The 19147-nt window shown below is 38.2% G+C and overlaps 1 protein-coding gene and 1 long non-coding RNA gene across 17 annotated transcripts in view; one reads left to right on the top strand and one right to left on the bottom strand.

Annotated features, from left to right (window-relative positions):
- Window positions 1-19147, bottom strand: part of LOC146994990 (uncharacterized) — a 192803-nt gene that overhangs the window by 92662 nt on the left and 80994 nt on the right. The gene's annotated exons all lie outside the window — the stretch shown is intronic.
- Window positions 1-19147, top strand: part of LOC146994992 (uncharacterized) — a 104509-nt gene that overhangs the window by 15589 nt on the left and 69773 nt on the right. The window lies entirely within an intron of this gene.

Here is a 19147-nt window from a genome sequence, read left to right on the forward strand (position 1 = left end):
GTTTATCAATTTCATGCTGCTCTGCGGGGGGGACATCGCAGCGCGCAATGAACTGGAAGTTGATTTGTCAGCACTATCCTTATCTTCAGGACAAATGTTTTTATTTTATTCGGCTTATAATTCCTTACTAAATGTAGTATTTCATCTCGATGTATTCCGTCTTTGATATGATTTAAATCAAATTCCTTGTCATTATAAATATCACAAGTACACATCAAATAGTTTTCTGGTTGCAATTTTCTAATTTCGACTATGCTTAATGTATGCTTTACGCATGTGCTTGTTGAAAGAAATGTTTAATAAAGTAAACAAATAAATATTAAGCTTTTTTTTGTAAATTTTGATACCCTTTAGATCATAATTGTTCTTTATTTCATAAATAACGGTTTCATATTTTTAATTGTATAATTTCTGCATGCCATCTTACCAGATTTAAACTGATGATCTATAATCCGGAATCGCCAAAGTCCCGACGAGTCCGGATTAACTACTTTTGACTGTATTTACAAAAATTCTGTGGAACCCAATAAGTACTGCGCAAATCCGACACATGCGTGAGTGAAACTGTCAATTTTTTCTTTTGTACACTTGCAGTTTTAGGTCACTACATTTAATTTCTAATTTTAAGACATAGAACAATGTGAACATTTTAAATAAGTAACAGATGAAATGACAGCGTCACGTGCAAAGCAAGAAAAATGAACGTTTCTATTATAAAATGAAGGCGTCGAAACGGATTCATTTTTTTTTCTTTGTCTGTATTGCCATATCTATTTTAAGATGTATTGTATTATGTAAAAATATTTGGTAATTGTAAAAGTATTATAATAAATTAAAGAAATATCAAAACTGCTAAAATTCTAGGCAACCCCCTGCTGCAAGTCCAGCGACTCCAGTTTAAGAAACCCTGGTATAGACAGACAACCCGGCGAAATTACGCCCTAATTGAGATACAGACATAAAACTTATATCAAAATGATGGGGCATGCATTTGCAGTTGAAAGCAGCAAAACGCATCAAAATGGATCATTAACTTTCGAGTCGTGTGATTTTGATGCGGCTTGCTGCTTTCAAAAGCATTTTCCTACAACTTGCATCCTATTTGAGATGCAGATATAAAATTTGTGGAGCATGAAATTGCTATTGAATGCAGGAAACCGCATCAAAATCGGACAATCGGTTCCCGTGTAAAACAGATTTTAAAAAACTGTAATTCTTAGAGATGCATCAAATTTCATTGCCATGAAAAATATATTTCGTCCTCTGGACCCTGAAAACGATACTAATTATGTCCAGAATGCAGTTAACACTGTAAATCAACGAAGCACTTCAAGTCAAAATTTACCTACACCACCACAACCAAAAGTTGTTCCTCCAGTCAAAAATTCTACAATGATATAACCAGGGCAAACAAGTCCACAATACCAATTTTAAATCATATCAAATCCGAAGAACACAGGAAAAGGCCTAAAACCATCCTCAGAGACATACAATAAAGGTTTTAGATAAACGTTTAATTACTGTAAAGGCCCTTATTTTTGCAGGCCGTAATTTTCACAAAAATGAATATATCGGTGATTTCGCGAGTTGAAAATTTCACGAATTTTATATGAACAGAACAGAAATTTGAAAAATTTTAAAAGTACTTAAGTAAAGTTGGGGGAAAAAAAAAGTATTTCGCAAAGCTTTGATTTTTGCGATTACGACGGGCTCACGAAAATAAGGGCCTTTACACCAGTTTAAAAAAGACCCAAAAAACTAATTAATTATTCTTTAACTAATTATTGTAATATACCTAATTGCCTAGCTTAGCACCAAAAATTGGGAAAATTAAAATTTTTATTCCTATCGGATCACTAATTAATATTGAAGCAGGCTTAATTTAATTTTTCCATCATGTCCTCTACCCCCTCATTCACTCAGCCATCCCTTTAAATTAGTATGGATTGAAGACAAGAAAGAATTTCAACCAATCACAAAAAATGCTGGTGGAAAAAATTGAAATAAGTGAGAGATGGAGCGCTTAACGAGGATCCTTAAGCGCTCCATCTCTCACTTTGTAATCACAGTTCAACAGCTTTCGGCCATGAAGGCGGTAGCTATCATAATCATACCACACACTCTACAACCAATCACGTTCGTCTCGATCTAGTTACTCAACCGTAAACCACAGAAGGATTTTTCGCCGATTTAATGGCTATATCCAAACTAAACAATAAAATTATCATAGGTAGAGACTTTAACTCACACCACAAAAATCGGAACTGCAGAAATGATAATTCAAATGGTCACATTGTTAATCAATTTGCCTCAACGGCCAACTTTACTGTTGTAGCTCCCTCCTACCCAACATGCTATAGATCTGCAAGCATTATTGAATTTTTCCTGCTAAAAAATATTTATCAACCATCAAGGATAGAAAGATTACGTGAACTATTCTCTGATTATAACCCTGTTTTAATGGAGGTGAATATCAGTAGCTATAGTACATCACACAAAAGAGCCTTTATTATGAACTGGGTAGCTCTAAACAACACTCAGTACCCGTTACCCGCGATACACAGTGAAGACGAGTTAGACGCAGTTATCGAAGATTTTACTAGCACACTTAACCGTGCTCTGAAAAATAGCAAGGCGGTCCCGTTGACTGGTAGGGCCAGAGATCCTGCTATTAGAGAACTTTTAGCTAACAGAAAGAGAGCTAGAAAAATATGGCAGAGGACCAGATGCCCAGAAGTTAAGAGAATTTTAAATCGGCTGAATCAGGAAGTCAGTACACGCACAAAACAAATGGTCTAGATATTTAGAATCACTCTCTACTGATGATCATGTATATGGAAAGCTGCTTCTAGATATAATAGATGCTACACAAATATTCTGCCCCTTAATGGCCCCTCTGGGATCACATACACAGAAACTGAGAAAGCTGAGTCACTAGCTGATCACTACGCTACTCAGTTTTACATTAACATCTCACACCCAGACACAGAACGCACAGTTAGTTACACTAACAATTTATACTTTTCATAACCAAAAACAGACAACATCCGTCTTGCTAAACCTTCGGAAGTTAACACCGCCACCTCCATACCTGTCCCTTTCAATGATGTTCGATCGATTATTGCGGCTTCCCCGCTCTCTCCAGATGAGTATGCGATGAGAATCGCTACTCAGACTGAATCTGCTCTCATCTGTAAAGAGTACTCGTCCCCATTCATTGTCTCTCCAATTCCGGTGTTCCCGGCACCACAGAGAACGCCTTCTCCGATGGGCAGGCGTTAGAGGTACACACCGTACAGGGCGTCGTGCAAACAGACCACCACCCTGCAGTCTTCTGGCCACGGTAAAACGCGATATCTGTCGTCCAGTCGCCTGCGTCGTGTGTCTAGCGATTTCTCCCGCTGTCTGCCGCCTGTTTCTTCTGGCCTGTAAGGCAATATACCGGTCATCTGCAGGTGTGGTTCCTCGTGAACGACCACTACTAAACCCCCGGATAGCTGTTCCTGTAGTTTTAAATTGTCTCCAAAGTCGTGAAACGATGCTGTGAGCAATTCCGATCTCTGCAGCCACACTTGTCACACGGCGGCCTTCCTCCAACTTCCCAATGACCTCGGGTAAAAGCATCCAGATGTCATCTAACAGATTGATTATTCGCCATAATTGTTCTTTATTTCATAAATAACGGTTTCATATTTTTAATTGTATAATTTCTGCATGCCATCTTACCAGATTTAAACTGATGATCTATAATCCGGAATCGCCAAAGTCCCGACGAGTCCGGATTAACTACTTTTGACTGTATTTACAAAAATTCTGTGGAACCCAATAAGTACTGCGCAAATCCAACACATGCGTGAGTGAAACTGTCAATTTTTTCTTTTGTACACTTGCAGTTTTAGGTCACTACATTTAATTTCTAATTTTAAGACATAGATCAATGTGAACATTTTAAATAAGTAACAGATGAAATGACAGCGTCACGTGCAAAGCAAGAAAAATGAACGTTTCTATTATAAAATGAAGGCGTCGAAACGGATTCATTTTTTTTTCTTTGTCTGTATTGCCATATCTATTTTAAGATGTATTGTATTATGTAAAAATATTTGGTAATTGTAAAAGTATTATAATAAATTAAAGAAATATCAAAACTGCTAAAATTCTAGGCAACCCCCTGCTGCAAGTCCAGCGACTCCAGTTTAAGAAACCCTGGTATAGACAGACAACCCGGCGAAATTACGCCCTAATTGAGATACAGACATAAAACTTATATCAAAATGATGGGGCATGCATTTGCAGTTGAAAGCAGCAAAACGCATCAAAATGGATCATTAACTTTCGAGTCGTGTGATTTTGATGCGGCTTGCTGCTTTCAAAAGCATTTTCCTACAACTTGCATCCTATTTGAGATGCAGATATAAAATTTGTGGAGCATGAAATTGCTATTGAATGCAGGAAACCGCATCAAAATCGGACAATCGGTTCCCGTGTAAAACAGATTTTAAAAAACTGTAATTCTTAGAGATGCATCAAATTTCATTGCCATGAAAAATATATTTCGTCCTCTGGACCCTGAAAACGATACTAATTATGTCCAGAATGCAGTTAACACTGTAAATCAACGAAGCACTTCAAGTCAAAATTTACCTACACCACCACAACCAAAAGTTGTTCCTCCAGTCAAAAATTCTACAATGATATAACCAGGGCAAACAAGTCCACAATACCAATTTTAAATCATATCAAATCCGAAGAACACAGGAAAAGGCCTAAAACCATCCTCAGAGACATACAATAAAGGTTTTAGATAAACGTTTAATTACTGTAAAGGCCCTTATTTTTGCAGGCCGTAATTTTCACAAAAATGAATATATCGGTGATTTCGCGAGTTGAAAATTTCACGAATTTTATATGAACAGAACAGAAATTTGAAAAATTTTAAAAGTACTTAAGTAAAGTTGGGGGAAAAAAAAAGTATTTCGCAAAGCTTTGATTTTTGCGATTACGACGGGCTCACGAAAATAAGGGCCTTTACACCAGTTTAAAAAAGACCCAAAAAACTAATTAATTATTCTTTAACTAATTATTGTAATATACCTAATTGCCTAGCTTAGCACCAAAAATTGGGAAAATTAAAATTTTTATTCCTATCGGATCACTAATTAATATTGAAGCAGGCTTAATTTAATTTTTCCATCATGTCCTCTACCCCCTCATTCACTCAGCCATCCCTTTAAATTAGTATGGATTGAAGACAAGAAAGAATTTCAACCAATCACAAAAAATGCTGGTGGAAAAAATTGAAATAAGTGAGAGATGGAGCGCTTAACGAGGATCCTTAAGCGCTCCATCTCTCACTTTGTAATCACAGTTCAACAGCTTTCGGCCATGAAGGCGGTAGCTATCATAATCATACCACACACTCTACAACCAATCACGTTCGTCTCGATCTAGTTACTCAACCGTAAACCACAGAAGGATTTTTCGCCGATTTAATGGCTATATCCAAACTAAACAATAAAATTATCATAGGTAGAGACTTTAACTCACACCACAAAAATCGGAACTGCAGAAATGATAATTCAAATGGTCACATTGTTAATCAATTTGCCTCAACGGCCAACTTTACTGTTGTAGCTCCCTCCTACCCAACATGCTATAGATCTGCAAGCATTATTGAATTTTTCCTGCTAAAAAATATTTATCAACCATCAAGGATAGAAAGATTACGTGAACTATTCTCTGATTATAACCCTGTTTTAATGGAGGTGAATATCAGTAGCTATAGTACATCACACAAAAGAGCCTTTATTATGAACTGGGTAGCTCTAAACAACACTCAGTACCCGTTACCCGCGATACACAGTGAAGACGAGTTAGACGCAGTTATCGAAGATTTTACTAGCACACTTAACCGTGCTCTGAAAAATAGCAAGGCGGTCCCGTTGACTGGTAGGGCCAGAGATCCTGCTATTAGAGAACTTTTAGCTAACAGAAAGAGAGCTAGAAAAATATGGCAGAGGACCAGATGCCCAGAAGTTAAGAGAATTTTAAATCGGCTGAATCAGGAAGTCAGTACACGCACAAAACAAATGGTCTAGATATTTAGAATCACTCTCTACTGATGATCATGTATATGGAAAGCTGCTTCTAGATATAATAGATGCTACACAAATATTCTGCCCCTTAATGGCCCCTCTGGGATCACATACACAGAAACTGAGAAAGCTGAGTCACTAGCTGATCACTACGCTACTCAGTTTTACATTAACATCTCACACCCAGACACAGAACGCACAGTTAGTTACACTAACAATTTATACTTTTCATAACCAAAAACAGACAACATCCGTCTTGCTAAACCTTCGGAAGTTAACACCGCCACCTCCATACCTGTCCCTTTCAATGATGTTCGATCGATTATTGCGGCTTCCCCGCTCTCTCCAGATGAGTATGCGATGAGAATCGCTACTCAGACTGAATCTGCTCTCATCTGTAAAGAGTACTCGTCCCCATTCATTGTCTCTCCAATTCCGGTGTTCCCGGCACCACAGAGAACGCCTTCTCCGATGGGCAGGCGTTAGAGGTACACACCGTACAGGGCGTCGTGCAAACAGACCACCACCCTGCAGTCTTCTGGCCACGGTAAAACGCGATATCTGTCGTCCAGTCGCCTGCGTCGTGTGTCTAGCGATTTCTCCCGCTGTCTGCCGCCTGTTTCTTCTGGCCTGTAAGGCAATATACCGGTCATCTGCAGGTGTGGTTCCTCGTGAACGACCACTACTAAACCCCCGGATAGCTGTTCCTGTAGTTTTAAATTGTCTCCAAAGTCGTGAAACGATGCTGTGAGCAATTCCGATCTCTGCAGCCACACTTGTCACACGGCGGCCTTCCTCCAACTTCCCAATGACCTCGGGTAAAAGCATCCAGATGTCATCTAACAGATTGATTATTCGCCATAATTGTTCTTTATTTCATAAATAACGGTTTCATATTTTTAATTGTATAATTTCTGCATGCCATCTTACCAGATTTAAACTGATGATCTATAATCCGGAATCGCCAAAGTCCCGACGAGTCCGGATTAACTACTTTTGACTGTATTTACAAAAATTCTGTGGAACCCAATAAGTACTGCGCAAATCCAACACATGCGTGAGTGAAACTGTCAATTTTTTCTTTTGTACACTTGCAGTTTTAGGTCACTACATTTAATTTCTAATTTTAAGACATAGATCAATGTGAACATTTTAAATAAGTAACAGATGAAATGACAGCGTCACGTGCAAAGCAAGAAAAATGAACGTTTCTATTATAAAATGAAGGCGTCGAAACGGATTCATTTTTTTTTCTTTGTCTGTATTGCCATATCTATTTTAAGATGTATTGTATTATGTAAAAATATTTGGTAATTGTAAAAGTATTATAATAAATTAAAGAAATATCAAAACTGCTAAAATTCTAGGCAACCCCCTGCTGCAAGTCCAGCGACTCCAGTTTAAGAAACCCTGGTATAGACAGACAACCCGGCGAAATTACGCCCTAATTGAGATACAGACATAAAACTTATATCAAAATGATGGGGCATGCATTTGCAGTTGAAAGCAGCAAAACGCATCAAAATGGATCATTAACTTTCGAGTCGTGTGATTTTGATGCGGCTTGCTGCTTTCAAAAGCATTTTCCTACAACTTGCATCCTATTTGAGATGCAGATATAAAATTTGTGGAGCATGAAATTGCTATTGAATGCAGGAAACCGCATCAAAATCGGACAATCGGTTCCCGTGTAAAACAGATTTTAAAAAACTGTAATTCTTAGAGATGCATCAAATTTCATTGCCATGAAAAATATATTTCGTCCTCTGGACCCTGAAAACGATACTAATTATGTCCAGAATGCAGTTAACACTGTAAATCAACGAAGCACTTCAAGTCAAAATTTACCTACACCACCACAACCAAAAGTTGTTCCTCAAGTCAAAAATTCTACAATGATATAACCAGGGCAAACAAGTCCACAATACCAATTTTAAATCATATCAAATCCGAAGAACACAGGAAAAGGCCTAAAACCATCCTCAGAGACATACAATAAAGGTTTTTGATAAACGTTTAATTACTGTAAAGGCCCTTATTTTTGCAGGCCGTAATTTTCACAAAAATGAATATATCGGTGATTTCGCGAGTTGAAAATTTCACGAATTTTATATGAACAGAACAGAAAGTTGAAAAATTTTAAAAGTACTTAAGTAAAGTTGGGGGGAAAAAAAAGTATTTCGCAAAGCTTTGATTTTTGCGATTACGACGGGCTCACGAAAATAAGGGCCTTTACACCAGTTTAAAAAAGACCCAAAAAACTAATTAATTATTCTTTAACTAATTATTGTAATATACCTAATTGCCTAGCTTAGCACCAAAAATTGGGAAAATTAAAATTTTTATTCCTATCGGATCACTAATTAATATTGAAGCAGGCTTAATTTAATTTTTCCATCATGTCCTCTACCCCCTCATTCACTCAGCCATCCCTTTAAATTAGTATGGATTGAAGACAAGAAAGAATTTCAACCAATCACAAAAAATGCTGGTGGAAAAAATTGAAATAAGTGAGAGATGGAGCGCTTAACGAGGATCCTTAAGCGCTCCATCTCTCACTTTGTAATCACAGTTCAACAGCTTTCGGCCATGAAGGCGGTAGCTATCATAATCATACCACACACTCTACAACCAATCACGTTCGTCTCGATCTAGTTACTCAACCGTAAACCACAGAAGGATTTTCCGCCGATTTAATGGCTATATCCAAACTAAACAATAAAATTATCATAGGTAGAGACTTTAACTCACACCACAAAAATCGGAACTGCAGAAATGATAATTCAAATGGTCACATTGTTAATCAATTTGCCTCAACGGCCAACTTTACTGTTGTAGCTCCCTCCTACCCAACATGCTATAGATCTGCAAGCATTATTGAATTTTTCCTGCTAAAAAATATTTATCAACCATCAAGGATAGAAAGATTACGTGAACTATTCTCTGATTATAACCCTGTTTTAATGGAGGTGAATATCAGTAGCTATAGTACATCACACAAAAGAGCCTTTATTATGAACTGGGTAGCTCTAAACAACACTCAGTACCCGTTACCCGCGATACACAGTGAAGACGAGTTAGACGCAGTTATCGAAGATTTTACTAGCACACTTAACCGTGCTCTGAAAAATAGCAAGGCGGTCCCGTTGACTGGTAGGGCCAGAGATCCTGCTATTAGAGAACTTTTAGCTAACAGAAAGAGAGCTAGAAAAATATGGCAGAGGACCAGATGCCCAGAAGTTAAGAGAATTTTAAATCGGCTGAATCAGGAAGTCAGTACACGCACAAAACAAATGGTCTAGATATTTAGAATCACTCTCTACTGATGATCATGTATATGGAAAGCTGCTTCTAGATATAATAGATGCTACACAAATATTCTGCCCCTTAATGGCCCCTCTGGGATCACATACACAGAAACTGAGAAAGCTGAGTCACTAGCTGATCACTACGCTACTCAGTTTTACATTAACATCTCACACCCAGACACAGAACGCACAGTTAGTTACACTAACAATTTATACTTTTCATAACCAAAAACAGACAACATCCGTCTTGCTAAACCTTCGGAAGTTAACACCGCCACCTCCATACCTGTCCCTTTCAATGATGTTCGATCGATTATTGCGGCTTCCCCGCTCTCTCCAGATGAGTATGCGATGAGAATCGCTACTCAGACTGAATCTGCTCTCATCTGTAAAGAGTACTCGTCCCCATTCATTGTCTCTCCAATTCCGGTGTTCCCGGCACCACAGAGAACGCCTTCTCCGATGGGCAGGCGTTAGAGGTACACACCGTACAGGGCGTCGTGCAAACAGACCACCACCCTGCAGTCTTCTGGCCACGGTAAAACGCGATATCTGTCGTCCAGTCGCCTGCGTCGTGTGTCTAGCGATTTCTCCCGCTGTCTGCCGCCTGTTTCTTCTGGCCTGTAAGGCAATATACCGGTCATCTGCAGGTGTGGTTCCTCGTGAACGACCACTACTAAACCCCCGGATAGCTGTTCCTGTAGTTTTAAATTGTCTCCAAAGTCGTGAAACGATGCTGTGAGCAATTCCGATCTCTGCAGCCACACTTGTCACACGGCGGCCTTCCTCCAACTTCCCAATGACCTCGGGTAAAAGCATCCAGATGTCATCTAACAGATTGATTATTCGCCATAATTGTTCTTTATTTCATAAATAACGGTTTCATATTTTTAATTGTATAATTTCTGCATGCCATCTTACCAGATTTAAACTGATGATCTATAATCCGGAATCGCCAAAGTCCCGACGAGTCCGGATTAACTACTTTTGACTGTATTTACAAAAATTCTGTGGAACCCAATAAGTACTGCGCAAATCCAACACATGCGTGAGTGAAACTGTCAATTTTTTCTTTTGTACACTTGCAGTTTTAGGTCACTACATTTAATTTCTAATTTTAAGACATAGATCAATGTGAACATTTTAAATAAGTAACAGATGAAATGACAGCGTCACGTGCAAAGCAAGAAAAATGAACGTTTCTATTATAAAATGAAGGCGTCGAAACGGATTCATTTTTTTTTCTTTGTCTGTATTGCCATATCTATTTTAAGATGTATTGTATTATGTAAAAATATTTGGTAATTGTAAAAGTATTATAATAAATTAAAGAAATATCAAAACTGCTAAAATTCTAGGCAACCCCCTGCTGCAAGTCCAGCGACTCCAGTTTAAGAAACCCTGGTATAGACAGACAACCCGGCGAAATTACGCCCTAATTGAGATACAGACATAAAACTTATATCAAAATGATGGGGCATGCATTTGCAGTTGAAAGCAGCAAAACGCATCAAAATGGATCATTAACTTTCGAGTCGTGTGATTTTGATGCGGCTTGCTGCTTTCAAAAGCATTTTCCTACAACTTGCATCCTATTTGAGATGCAGATATAAAATTTGTGGAGCATGAAATTGCTATTGAATGCAGGAAACCGCATCAAAATCGGACAATCGGTTCCCGTGTAAAACAGATTTTAAAAAACTGTAATTCTTAGAGATGCATCAAATTTCATTGCCATGAAAAATATATTTCGTCCTCTGGACCCTGAAAACGATACTAATTATGTCCAGAATGCAGTTAACACTGTAAATCAACGAAGCACTTCAAGTCAAAATTTACCTACACCACCACAACCAAAAGTTGTTCCTCCAGTCAAAAATTCTACAATGATATAACCAGGGCAAACAAGTCCACAATACCAATTTTAAATCATATCAAATCCGAAGAACACAGGAAAAGGCCTAAAACCATCCTCAGAGACATACAATAAAGGTTTTTGATAAACGTTTAATTACTGTAAAGGCCCTTATTTTTGCAGGCCGTAATTTTCACAAAAATGAATATATCGGTGATTTCGCGAGTTGAAAATTTCACGAATTTTATATGAACAGAACAGAAAGTTGAAAAATTTTAAAAGTACTTAAGTAAAGTTGGGGGGAAAAAAAAGTATTTCGCAAAGCTTTGATTTTTGCGATTACGACGGGCTCACGAAAATAAGGGCCTTTACACCAGTTTAAAAAAGACCCAAAAAACTAATTAATTATTCTTTAACTAATTATTGTAATATACCTAATTGCCTAGCTTAGCACCAAAAATTGGGAAAATTAAAATTTTTATTCCTATCGGATCACTAATTAATATTGAAGCAGGCTTAATTTAATTTTTCCATCATGTCCTCTACCCCCTCATTCACTCAGCCATCCCTTTAAATTAGTATGGATTGAAGACAAGAAAGAATTTCAACCAATCACAAAAAATGCTGGTGGAAAAAATTGAAATAAGTGAGAGATGGAGCGCTTAACGAGGATCCTTAAGCGCTCCATCTCTCACTTTGTAATCACAGTTCAACAGCTTTCGGCCATGAAGGCGGTAGCTATCATAATCATACCACACACTCTACAACCAATCACGTTCGTCTCGATCTAGTTACTCAACCGTAAACCACAGAAGGATTTTTCGCCGATTTAATGGCTATATCCAAACTAAACAATAAAATTATCATAGGTAGAGACTTTAACTCACACCACAAAAATCGGAACTGCAGAAATGATAATTCAAATGGTCACATTGTTAATCAATTTGCCTCAACGGCCAACTTTACTGTTGTAGCTCCCTCCTACCCAACATGCTATAGATCTGCAAGCATTATTGAATTTTTCCTGCTAAAAAATATTTATCAACCATCAAGGATAGAAAGATTACGTGAACTATTCTCTGATTATAACCCTGTTTTAATGGAGGTGAATATCAGTAGCTATAGTACATCACACAAAAGAGCCTTTATTATGAACTGGGTAGCTCTAAACAACACTCAGTACCCGTTACCCGCGATACACAGTGAAGACGAGTTAGACGCAGTTATCGAAGATTTTACTAGCACACTTAACCGTGCTCTGAAAAATAGCAAGGCGGTCCCGTTGACTGGTAGGGCCAGAGATCCTGCTATTAGAGAACTTTTAGCTAACAGAAAGAGAGCTAGAAAAATATGGCAGAGGACCAGATGCCCAGAAGTTAAGAGAATTTTAAATCGGCTGAATCAGGAAGTCAGTACACGCACAAAACAAATGGTCTAGATATTTAGAATCACTCTCTACTGATGATCATGTATATGGAAAGCTGCTTCTAGATATAATAGATGCTACACAAATATTCTGCCCCTTAATGGCCCCTCTGGGATCACATACACAGAAACTGAGAAAGCTGAGTCACTAGCTGATCACTACGCTACTCAGTTTTACATTAACATCTCACACCCAGACACAGAACGCACAGTTAGTTACACTAACAATTTATACTTTTCATAACCAAAAACAGACAACATCCGTCTTGCTAAACCTTCGGAAGTTAACACCGCCACCTCCATACCTGTCCCTTTCAATGATGTTCGATCGATTATTGCGGCTTCCCCGCTCTCTCCAGATGAGTATGCGATGAGAATCGCTACTCAGACTGAATCTGCTCTCATCTGTAAAGAGTACTCGTCCCCATTCATTGTCTCTCCAATTCCGGTGTTCCCGGCACCACAGAGAACGCCTTCTCCGATGGGCAGGCGTTAGAGGTACACACCGTACAGGGCGTCGTGCAAACAGACCACCACCCTGCAGTCTTCTGGCCACGGTAAAACGCGATATCTGTCGTCCAGTCGCCTGCGTCGTGTGTCTAGCGATTTCTCCCGCTGTCTGCCGCCTGTTTCTTCTGGCCTGTAAGGCAATATACCGGTCATCTGCAGGTGTGGTTCCTCGTGAACGACCACTACTAAACCCCCGGATAGCTGTTCCTGTAGTTTTAAATTGTCTCCAAAGTCGTGAAACGATGCTGTGAGCAATTCCGATCTCTGCAGCCACACTTGTCACACGGCGGCCTTCCTCCAACTTCCCAATGACCTCGGGTAAAAGCATCCAGATGTCATCTAACAGATTGATTATTCGCCATAATTGTTCTTTATTTCATAAATAACGGTTTCATATTTTTAATTGTATAATTTCTGCATGCCATCTTACCAGATTTAAACTGATGATCTATAATCCGGAATCGCCAAAGTCCCGACGAGTCCGGATTAACTACTTTTGACTGTATTTACAAAAATTCTGTGGAACCCAATAAGTACTGCGCAAATCCAACACATGCGTGAGTGAAACTGTCAATTTTTTCTTTTGTACACTTGCAGTTTTAGGTCACTACATTTAATTTCTAATTTTAAGACATAGAACAATGTGAACATTTTAAATAAGTAACAGATGAAATGACAGCGTCACGTGCAAAGCAAGAAAAATGAACGTTTCTATTATAAAATGAAGGCGTCGAAACGGATTCATTTTTTTTTTCTTTGTCTGTATTGCCATATCTATTTTAAGATGTATTGTATTATGTAAAAATATTTGGTAATTGTAAAAGTATTATAATAAATTAAAGAAATATCAAAACTGCTAAAATTCTAGGCAACCCCCTGCTGCAAGTCCAGCGACTCCAGTTTAAGAAACCCTGGTATAGACAGACAACCCGGCGAAATTACGCCCTAATTGAGATACAGACATAAAACTTATATCAAAATGATGGGGCATGCATTTGCAGTTGAAAGCAGCAAAACGCATCAAAATGGATCATTAACTTTCGAGTCGTGTGATTTTGATGCGGCTTGCTGCTTTCAAAAGCATTTTCCTACAACTTGCATCCTATTTGAGATGCAGATATAAAATTTGTGGAGCATGAAATTGCTATTGAATGCAGGAAACCGCATCAAAATCGGACAATCGGTTCCCGTGTAAAACAGATTTTAAAAAACTGTAATTCTTAGAGATGCATCAAATTTCATTGCCATGAAAAATATATTTCGTCCTCTGGACCCTGAAAACGATACTAATTATGTCCAGAATGCAGTTAACACTGTAAATCAACGAAGCACTTCAAGTCAAAATTTACCTACACCACCACAACCAAAAGTTGTTCCTCCAGTCAAAAATTCTACAATGATATAACCAGGGCAAACAAGTCCACAATACCAATTTTAAATCATATCAAATCCGAAGAACACAGGAAAAGGCCTAAAACCATCCTCAGAGACATACAATAAAGGTTTTTGATAAACGTTTAATTACTGTAAAGGCCCTTATTTTTGCAGGCCGTAATTTTCACAAAAATGAATATATCGGTGATTTCGCGAGTTGAAAATTTCACGAATTTTATATGAACAGAACAGAAAGTTGAAAAATTTTAAAAGTACTTAAGTAAAGTTGGGGGGAAAAAAAAGTATTTCGCAAAGCTTTGATTTTTGCGATTACGACGGGCTCACGAAAATAAGGGCCTTTACACCAGTTTAAAAAAGACCCAAAAAACTAATTAATTATTCTTTAACTAATTATTGTAATATACCTAATTGCCTAGCTTAGCACCAAAAATTGGGAAAATTAAAATTTTTATTCCTATCGGATCACTAATTAATATTGAAGCAGGCTTAATTTAATTTTTCCATCATGTCCTCTACCCCCTCATTCACTCAGCCATCCCTTTAAATTAGTATGGATTGAAGACAAGAAAGAATTTCAACCAATCACAAAAAATGCTGGTGGAAAAAATTGAAATAAGTGAGAGATGGAGCGCTTAACGAGGATCCTTAAGCGCTCCATCTCTCACTTTGTAATCACAGTTCAACAGCTTTCGGCCATGAAGGCGGTAGCTATCATAATCATACCACACACTCTACAACCAATCACGTTCGTCTCGATCTAGTTACTCAACCGTAAACCACAGAAGGATTTTTCGCCGATTTAATGGCTATATCCAAACTAAACAAATAAATTATCATAGGTAGAGACTTTAACTCACACCACAAAAATCGGAACTGCAGAAATGATAATTCAAATGGTCACATTGTTAATCAATTTGCCTCAACGGCCAACTTTACTGTTGTAGCTCCCTCCTACCCAACATGCTATAGATCTGCAAGCATTATTGAATTTTTCCTGCTAAAAAATATTTATCAACCATCAAGGATAGAAAGATTACGTGAACTATTCTCTGATTATAACCCTGTTTTGGTGAATGGAGGTGAATATCAGTAGCTATAGTACATCACACAAAAGAGCCTTTATTATGAACTGGGTAGCTCTAAACAACACTCAGTACCCGTTACCCGCGACACACAGTGAAGACGAGTTAGACGCAGTTATCGAAGATTTTACTAGCACACTTAACCGTGCTCTGAAAAATAGCAAGGCGGTCCCGTTGACTGGTAGGGCCAGAGATCCTGCTATTAGAGAACTTTTAGCTAACAGAAAGAGAGCTAGAAAAATATGGCAGAGGACCAGATGCCCAGAAGTTAAGAGAATTTTAAATCGGCTGAATCAGGAAGTCAGTACACGCACAAAACAAATGGTCTAGATATTTAGAATCACTCTCTACTGATGATCATGTATATGGAAAGCTGCTTCTAGATATAATAGATGCTACACAAATATTCTGCCCCTTAATGGCCCCTCTGGGATCACATACACAGAAACTCAGAAAGCTGAGTCACTAGCTGATCACTACGCTACTCAGTTTTACATTAACATCTCACACCCAGACACAGAACGCACAGTTAGTTACACTAACAATTTATACTTTTCATAACCAAAAACAGACAACATCCGTCTTGCTAAACCTTCGGAAGTTAACACCGCCACCTCCATACCTGTCCCTTTCAATGATGTTCGATCGATTATTGCGGCTTCCCCGCTCTCTCCAGATGAGTATGCGATGAGAATCGCTACTCAGACTGAATCTGCTCTCATCTGTAAAGAGTACTCGTCCCCATTCATTGTCTCTCCAATTCCGGTGTTCCCGGCACCACAGAGAACGCCTTCTCCGATGGGCAGGCGTTAGAGGTACACACCGTACAGGGCGTCGTGCAAACAGACCACCACCCTGCAGTCTTCTGGCCACGGTAAAACGCGATATCTGTCGTCCAGTCGCCTGCGTCGTGTGTCTAGCGATTTCTCCCGCTGTCTGCCGCCTGTTTCTTCTGGCCTGTAAGGCAATATACCGGTCATCTGCAGGTGTGGTTCCTCGTGAACGACCACTACTAAACCCCCGGATAGCTGTTCCTGTAGTTTTAAATTGTCTCCAAAGTCGTGAAACGATGCTGTGAGCAATTCCGATCTCTGCAGCCACACTTGTCACACAGCGGCCTTCCTCCAACTTCCCAATGACCTCGGGTAAAAGCATCCAGATGTCATCTAACAGATTGATTATTCGCCATAATTGTTCTTTATTTCATAAATAACGGTTTCATATTTTTAATTGTATAATTTCTGCATGCCATCTTACCAGATTTAAACTGATGATCTATAATCCGGAATCGCCAAAGTCCCGACGAGTCCGGATTAACTACTTTTGACTGTATTTACAAAAATTCTGTGGAACCCAATAAGTACTGCGCAAATCCGACACATGCGTGAGTGAAACTGTCAATTTTTTCTTTTGTACACTTGCAGTTTTAGGTCACTACATTTAATTTCTAATTTTAAGACATAGAACAATGTGAACATTTTAAATAAGTAACAGATGAAATGACAGCGTCACGTGCAAAGCAAGAAAAATGAACGTTTCTATTATAAAATGAAGGCGTCGAAACGGATTCATTTTTTTTTTCTTTGTCTGTATTGCCATATCTATTTTAAGATGTATTGTATTATGTAAAAATATTTGGTAATTGTAAAAGTATTATAATAAATTAAAGAAATATCAAAACTGCTAAAATTCTAGGCAACCCCCTGCTGCAAGTCCAGCGACTCCAGTTTAAGAAACCCTGGTATAGACAGACAACCCGGCGAAATTACGCCCTAATTGAGATACAGACATAAAACTTATATCAAAATGATGGGGCATGCATTTGCAGTTGAAAGCAGCAAAACGCATCAAAATGGATCATTAACTTTCGAGTCGTGTGATTTTGATGCGGCTTGCTGCTTTCAAAAGCATTTTCCTACAACTTGCATCCTATTTGAGATGCAGATATAAAATTTGTGGAGCATGAAATTGCTATTGAATGCAGGAAACCGCATCAAAATCGGACAATCGGTTCCCGTGTAAAACAGATTTTAAAAAACTGTAATTCTTAGAGATGCATCAAATTTCATTGCCATGAAAAATATATTTCGTCCTCTGGACCCTGAAAACGATACTAATTATGTCCAGAATGCAGTTAACACTGTAAATCAACGAAGCACTTCAAGTCAAAATTTACCTACACCACCACAACCAAAAGTTGTTCCTCCAGTCAAAAATTCTACAATGATATAACCAGGGCAAACAAGTCCACAATACCAATTTTAAATCATATCAAATCCGAAGAACACAGGAAAAGGCCTAAAACCATCCTCAGAGACATACAATAAAGGTTTTTGATAAACGTTTAATTACTGTAAAGGCCCTTATTTTTGCAGGCCGTAATTTTCACAAAAATGAATATATCGGTGATTTCGCGAGTTGAAAATTTCACGAATTTTATATGAACAGAACAGAAAGTTGAAAAATTTTAAAAGTACTTAAGTAAAGTTGGGGGGAAAAAAAAGTATTTCGCAAAGCTTTGATTTTTGCGATTACGACGGGCTCACGAAAATAAGGGCCTTTACACCAGTTTAAAAAAGACCCAAAAAACTAATTAATTATTCTTTAACTAATTATTGTAATATACCTAATTGCGTAGCTTAGCACCAAAAATTGGGAAAATTAAAATTTTTATTCCTATCGGATCACTAATTAATATTGAAGCAGGCTTAATTTAATTTTTCCATCATGTCCTCTACCCCCTCATTCACTCAGCCATCCCTTTAAATTAGTATGGATTGAAGACAAGAAAGAATTTCAACCAATCACAAAAAATGCTGGTGGAAAAAATTGAAATAAGTGAGAGATGGAGCGCTTAACGAGGATCCTTAAGCGCTCCATCTCTCACTTTGTAATCACAGTTCAACAGCTTTCGGCCATGAAGGCGGTAGCTATCATAATCATACCACACACTCTACAACCAATCACGTTCGTCTCGATCTAGTTACTCAACCGTAAACCACAGAAGGATTTTTCGCCGATTTAATGGCTATATCCAAACTAAACAATAAAATTATCATAGGTAGAGACTTTAACTCACACCACAAAAATCGGAACTGCAGAAATGATAATTCAAATGGTCACATTGTTAATCAATTTGCCTCAACGGCCAACTTTACTGTTGTAGCTCCCTCCTACCCAACATGCTATAGATCTGCAAGCATTATTGAATTTTTCCTGCTAAAAAATATTTATCAACCATCAAGGATAGAAAGATTACGTGAACTATTCTCTGATTATAACCCTGTTTTAATGGAGGTGAATATCAGTAGCTATAGTACATCACACAAAAGAGCCTTCATTATGAACTGGGTAGCTCTAAACAACACTCAGTACCCGTTACCCGCGATACACAGTGAAGACGAGTTAGACGCAGTTATTGAAGATTTTACTAGCACACTTAACCGTGCTCTGAAAAATAGCAAGGCGGTCCCGTTG

Source organism: Stegodyphus dumicola, chromosome 10 (assembly GCF_044657685.1).
Source record: "Stegodyphus dumicola isolate Sdum_Otavi_A_Nest chromosome 10, ASM4465768v1".
NCBI classification, from domain to species: Eukaryota; Metazoa; Arthropoda; class Arachnida; order Araneae; family Eresidae; genus Stegodyphus; species Stegodyphus dumicola.